The sequence below is a fragment of the Chrysochloris asiatica genome, unplaced genomic scaffold, assembly GCF_000296735.1.
Source record: "Chrysochloris asiatica unplaced genomic scaffold, ChrAsi1.0 scaffold00005, whole genome shotgun sequence".
Lineage (NCBI taxonomy): Eukaryota > Metazoa > Chordata > Mammalia > Afrosoricida > Chrysochloridae > Chrysochloris > Chrysochloris asiatica.
In genome coordinates, this window is record NW_006408523.1 from 37,619,072 (window position 1) to 37,626,441 (window position 7,370).

A 7,370-nucleotide genomic window follows, 5' to 3' on the forward strand; every position below is an offset into this window, starting at 1 on the left:
AGAACAAAAAACGGCACAATAATTGGTCTCCATTTACTTGGAGAAATAGAGGAAGAAGAAAAGTCAGGAATAAGGGGAGGGAATGAAATATGACAGTCATTGTTTCATGAACAATATTTTCCTTTGTCATGAGATAGAAGAACTGGATGGTACCTAGCTACCATTACTGAACATTTTTATCAAAGATTCTATTGAAGAATCCTAATCTAAAGGGATAAAATGTAGACTATAATTTCAAATTCTTATGAACTTCAGACTTTCTGGAGCCATGAAGGTGTATGAACCCCTGAAGCAATGATTGTCCTAAAATAATCTTTGAACTTTAAATCTAAAGTATCCCCTGAAGTCAAAACCAAACCATAGTGTAGCTTAACTAGTGATAGTCAGGGTTTTGTGTCAACTTGACTGGGCAGAATTCCCAATGTGTTGCCTGTTGAGAAGTGGTTATCCCTTAATATTGTTGTTGTTGTTGCTAAGTGCTGTTGAGTCAATACCAACACATAGCAACCCTGTAAAGGGTTTCCGAGGAGCAGTTGGTGAGATTGAACCACTGACCTTGTGGTTCAAATAGACTGCAGTCCAATGCATTAACCCACAGCAGATGATTACCCATGAATAGGCAATGCTAGCTCTTTGATAATTAGCTATGAGCATCTAATCAATGGAAAGGAGGTTTCATTGGGGTATGGCCTGCTCCCAATATAATGAGCACTCAGGAAATACTTGGTGTCTTTTCTGCTGGGGACTTGGAACTCTATAATTATGAGTCATTTCCTTAATAGGACTTATCTTTATCTGTCTATCTATCTATCTATCTATCTATCTATCTATCTATCTATCTATCTATCTATCTATCTATCTAAGGAGCTCTGGTAGCATAGTGGTTACGACTCGGGCTACTAACCTCAAGTTCGGCAGTTTGAAACTACCAGCTATTCCATAGGTGAAAGATGAGGCATTCTGCTCCCGTAAAGATTTACAGCCTTGGAAACCCTGTGCAGCAGGGTCACTATGAGTCGGAACCAACTCCACGGTACTTAATAACAACAAATCTATCTATCTATCTAAGTTTCATTGGTTTTGTTTCTCTAGAAAACCTAGTGTAAAAGACTAATAAACAATGTTTGCTTTTTTCATTGTGCTCTTTTAAGACTTTTAATAATTTCTTCATGCCTGATGGAGAGTAATCATTGTTGTGTAGGATCTCCGCTCTTGTATATCTTAACAAGAACAAAAAGTTAATAACTCAAAAAAAAAAGAGGAAAACTATGTTAACAAATTCGTATACACATTGAAGGCATTTTGTTGTGTCAAATTTCTATCATATACAAAAATAGACAGGGAAACCTTCCTGTTCCCATCAGCCAGCTTCCCTTATGACCAATCTTATTCTCTCTATACTGAAATCTGCTTACCCTCTTCTCACATTATTTAGAAGTATGTCTCAGACATCAGCATAATTTTATGCATTTAAAATATTTAGGGCTATGTACATACTGTAGAATAAGCCCTAGACTGCTAGTCACAAGGACAACTGTTGAAACCCACCAGCCTGTCTCTGGCAGAAAGATGAAGTTGTCTGTTCCCACACAGATTAGCATCCTCAGAAACCCTATACAAAGGGTCACAACGAATAGGAATCCATTCAGTGGTAATGGGTTTAGTTTAATTTTTAGCCAGTGATTGGGAAATTCTGTAGGTATTTTAAAGAAATTATAGAAAAAAAATAAGTAGAGTTCACTCTGAGTGAAAAACTGAATCCAGTAAGCACCATATATTAAGAATAAAATTATCCATCTATGGAAATAAGACATATTGAGATGTGCTTAAGACACTTAAAGTGGCTTAGAAAAATAAAAAAATCTTCCATATTCAATCCATTTGGTCTTAAGGAGTGAAAGTCATAGGAAAGGAGAGTTCTGAGGTAGTACATTCCATATTTTACAGGTTCTTCTGGAGTTATGTCAGGATTTTGATTCTTATGTGAGATGGAAAGATTGGAAGGGTTTTAAATAGAAGAGGGACATCACTTTCCTTTTGAAAGGATTACTCTAACTGCTCCTGTGTTGAAAACTGACTAGTGTTTCTGGATCCAGAATAGGTAGACCAATTAGAATGAAGTTCTAAGAGTTCTATATACAAAGCCTTGTAGTGTGCATGATCAGTGCAGGGAATCTTTCTAAAATGTGGATTCTGATTCAGTAGGTCTGGAACTGGGACTGGCATCTTGCATTTCTAGCCAACTTCTAAGTGATGTCCACACAAGTGGTACGTACTCTAAAGCTTGACAGGCAGGGTGTACAAGGTTACTACAGAAATCTAAGGGATAGATGATGAAGGTGGACACCTGGTGGTGGAGAACTAGTGGGGTTTAAGAAATGGTGTAGATTTATTTATTTTTATTTTTTATTTATAACAAGTGTCTATGAACTAAAAAGTGATCCTCCACCCTTTTTCCAATCCCTAGTAACCATTAAAGAACATCAATTTTTTTTAAAGAAATTGTTTTATTTACTTGTGGTACAGTGAATTATGTAATGTTTCTTCTAGCTATTGCTGTTAAGTGCTATACAGGGTTTCTGAAGAGGGACTGGTGAGTTTTATCCTCCAACATTGTGGTTCTAACTGACCTTATGTTCCAGTGTTTATCCTACAATGCCAAGCCTTTGCAAACTCCCACCAAATGACATTTCCCTGATGAGTCTGGGTGGAAGATGCTGATGGATTATATAATCCACTTGTGAGTGATTGTTAATAGGTTCAATTGTGAAAACTTGGAACTCTACTGTGGGTATAAAATGAGCCATCTCAGAGGCGGGAGAAGGGAATCTCACTAACATCAAGAAGAGTCAGGAATGGATTTCATCCTTTGGACCTGTTCATTGAACCTTCTGAACCCAGGGACAGACAACTGTGACACTAGAGAAATAACACAAGAAGGATAGAGGAGGAGCAGCAGCAGCAGAACAAAGAGCCAGAGTGCAAGAAAAAGCAGTAGACTTCCTGGCCCACAGAGCAAATAAAGCTGAGAGACTTTGGGCAGATGGGTTGTTTGTGGAGTGCAGTGCCTCCAGGCACTTAACTAGCTCCAGAAGGAGTTAGTTCTGCCTTACCTATGGAGCTGAGTGTCTCCAGACCCAGGCTCACCATGAGGCTGTATACCCTGTGAGCATTTATCAGCAGGCCTGTGGCGCTGTATGTAGGACAAGCACTTGACTGCAAGATTGGTTTGAACTGCGAGGTCAGTGGGTCAAACCTGCCAGGCGCTCCTTGGAAGACCTATACAAGGTTGCTATGAGTTGGAATGGACTCGACAGCACTTTACAACAAGAAAAGAGCTTTGTACCATGCCACAGCAGGGTAGAGTCCAGGTCGAGGACCAGACAGAGACATGTCTGTGGACATGGCAAAGGAGAAGCTAGAAGAATTGTGCCCTGAACATTTCTGACCCTGAATTGTAACTGTTAACTGTCTAACAGACCCTATTATTGTGTGTGGTGTCTGTGTTCTATGTGGCCATTCCAATGAATTATTGAACCTGGATGAGAAGAAGACAATGCCATGAGAGGGATGGTTAGAGTCACTCTTTTGCACTAATGTTTATGGTAAATTCTTCTTGTTATTTAGGGGTGGGGAGAAAATGAGTAAAGCTCAAAACCCCCTTTTCTCTCTTTTTCTTCTGAGCTTTTTACTTAGTCTGGCTGGTGAGAGTTCTTTTGGGACCACAGCTGTAAACATGCACTTAATTTATTTTATTGCCTGTTTTACACTTTGGTCCCCTACAACATTTTAAGTTATGTATACCTATTAACAAACTAATGTGTCACATGTCTGTTTGTCTTTAATTAATTTCCTATACATTTTTTTGTGTCCACTACTAACTTAACAACAACAACTGCTAACTTAACACATTTTTAAAAATGTTCAAGCTAATTAATTTGAAGTTCTTTATACTCTGCCTATATTGCTCATTGGAGTTCTCGTATGATGCTGCAGGATAATGCGCTGGACTGCAAGGTCAATTTGAGCCACATGGTCAGTGGTTGAAATCCACCAGCAACTCCTCAGAAATCGTATGCTTTTGTTGTTAGATGCCATCGAGTCAGTACCGACTCATAGGACCCTATGTACAACAGAACAGAACGAAACACTGCACGGTCCTGGGTCAACCTCACAGTTGCTGACACGCTTGAGCCCATTGATGCTGCCATATTGCCAATCCATCTCGCTGGGGGTCTTCCTCTTTTTCTCTGACCCTCCACCTAACCAAACATGATATCCTTATCTAGTGACTTGTCCACCCTGACAATATGTCTGAAGTATGAGAGATGAAGTTTGGCCATCCTGGCCTCCAAGGACCATGCTGGCTGCACAGATCTGTTGGTTGTTTTGGCAGCCCATGGCACTTTCAGTATTCTCCTCCAACTCCACAACTCAAATGTATCAATTCTTCTATAGTTCTTCTTATTCAATGTTCCGAGTTCACATGCATTCATGAGGTTACGGAAAATACCATGGCTTGGGTAAGGCGTACCTTAGTCGTCAAGCTGGCATTTTTGCTCTTTAATGTTTTAAAAAGGTCTTTGTCTAATGCAATACGTTGTTTGATTTCTGGACTGTTGCTTCCATGAATGTTCACGGCTGAGCCAAGAACGAAGTCCTTGACAACTTCAATCTTTTCTCCATTGATAAGAATGTTGTTTATTGGTCCAGTGGTGAGAATTTTTGTTTTCTTTACATTGAGGTGCAATCCATACTGAAGGCTGTGCTCTTTGATCTTCATCAGTAAGTATTTTATTTCCTCTTCACTTTCAGCAAGCAAGGTTGTGTCATCTGCATATGGCAGGTTGTTAATGAATCTTCCTCAAATCTTGATGCCACATTTTTCTTCATATAACCCAGCTTCTCAGCTCAGCATACAGGTTGAGTAAGTATGGTGAAAGAATACAACCCTGTCGCACACCTTTCTTAATTTTAAACCATTCAGTGTTCCCATGTTCTGTTGAAACAACTGCCTCTTGGTCTAGGTACAGATTCCTCATGAACACAGTTAAGTGTTCTGGAATACTCATACTTCACAATGTTGTCCATAGCTTGTCATGATACACACAATTGAAAGCCTTTGCATACTCAATAAAGCACAGGTAAATATCTTTCTGATATTTTCTGCTTTCAGCCAAGATCCATCAGACACCAGCAATGATATCCCTCATTCCACGTACTCTTTTGAATCTGGCTTGAACTTCTGGAAGTTGTCTGTCAATGTATGCTTTCAGTCATTTCTGTATTACCTTTTGTAAAACTTTACTTGCATGGGATATCAAAGATATTGTCTGATGATTTCCGCATTGTGTTGTGTCACCTCTCTTTGGAATGGGCACAAATATGGATCTCTTCCAAACAGTTGGCCATATATTAGTCTTCCAAATTTCTTGGCATAGATGAGTGAGTGCCTCCTGTGCTGTCTCACTTTCTTGAAAGATTTCTATTTTTATTCCAGCAACTCCAGATGCCGTGTTCTTTGACAATTCCTTCAATATACCTTGGACTTCTTTCTTCAATATCATTGGCTCTTGATCATATGCTACCTCTTGAAATGGTTGAACATCAACCATTTCCAACTCTGTGTATTCCTTCCATCTTCTTTTGCCCAGAGAATCCTTCAAGAACGAAAGTAGATGATTCAATTTTTTTCTTCAGTTCTTCCAGCTTGAGTAACACTGAGATTATTCTTCCCTTTTGGTTTTTTGACTCGATCTTTGCACATTTCACTGTAACATTTGACTTTGTTTTCTCAAGCTAACCTTTGAAATTTTCTGTTCAGCTCTTGGACCTCCTCATTTCTTCCATTTGCTTTAGCATCTCTACACTGGAGAGCAAGTTTTAGTGTCTCTTCTGACACCCATTTTGATATATTCCTTCTTTCTTGTCATCTTAATGACTTTTTTGCTTTATTCCTATATGATGTTCTTGATGTCAGTCCACAACTCTTCTGGTCTTCAATTTTTAGTTTAATGTATCATATCTGTTCTTCAGATGATCTCTAAATTCAGGTGGGATATATTCTTTAGGCTCCCATGCACTTGTTTTCATTTTCTTCAGCTTCAATTAGAATTTGCATATGAGTAATTGATGATCTGTTCCACAATCTGGCCTTGGCCTTGGTTAGACTGATGAAATAGATTGTCTCTTTCTGCAGATGTAGTCAATTTGATTTCTGTGTTTTCCATCTTCTGAGGTCCATGTGTATAGTCATCTCTTATGGTGTCTAAAGAAGGTATTTGAAATGAACAAATCATTGATTTTGTGAATTCTATCATGCGATCTCCAGCATCATTTCTATCACCAAGGCCATATTTTCCAACTACTGATCCTTCCTCTTTGTTCCCAACCTTTTCATTCCAATTACCAATTATGATCAATACATCTTAATTGCATGTTTGATGAATTTCAGATTGAAGAAGCTGGTAGAATTCTTCTATTTCATTCTCACTGGCTTTAGTTGTTGGTGCGTAAATTTGAATAATAGTGGTATTAACTGTTCTTCCCTATAGGTGCATGGATATTATCCCATCACAGACAGCGTTGTACCTCATGACTGATCTAGATATGTTTTTTTTTTTTTTACAATGAATGCAACATTATTACTCTTCAATTTGTCATTCCTGGCATAGTAAACCATGTCGTGGTCAGATTCAGAATGGCCAATACCAGTCCATTTCAGCTCACTAATACCTAGGATATCGATGTTTATGCATTCCATTTCATTTTTGACTATTTCCAATTTTTCTAGATTCATACTTAGTACATTCCATATTCTGATTATTAATGGATGTATACAACAGTTTCTTTGCACATTTCAATATTTGACTTTGTCTTCTCAAACTGACCTTTGAAATTTTCTGTTCATTTCTTGTACCTCTTCATTTCTTCCATTTGCTTTAGCATCTCGATGCTGGAAAGCAACTTTCAGTGTCTCTTCTAACATCCATTTTATTCTTTTCCTTATTTCTTGTCTTCTTAGTGACTTTTTGCTTTATTCCTGTATGATGTTCTTGATGTCATCCCATAACTTTTCTGGTCTTTAGTCTTTAGTGCAAAGATGTGGAGTCAGAAAACCTAAAGGGGAAAACACAGTCAGCACTGAAGAAAAAATTCTAGCCTCGACTTTTGTTATAAAGGATTCTCTGGGAAATTATTGAATGATGCAGAAAGCATAAAAAGAAGATGGAAGGAATACACAGAGTCACTGTACCAAAAGGAAATGGTTGATGCTCAACCATTTCAAGAGGTAGCATATGATCAAGAGCCAATGATATTGAAGGAAGAAGTCTAAGGTACATTGAAGGAATTGGCAAAGAACAAGGCAC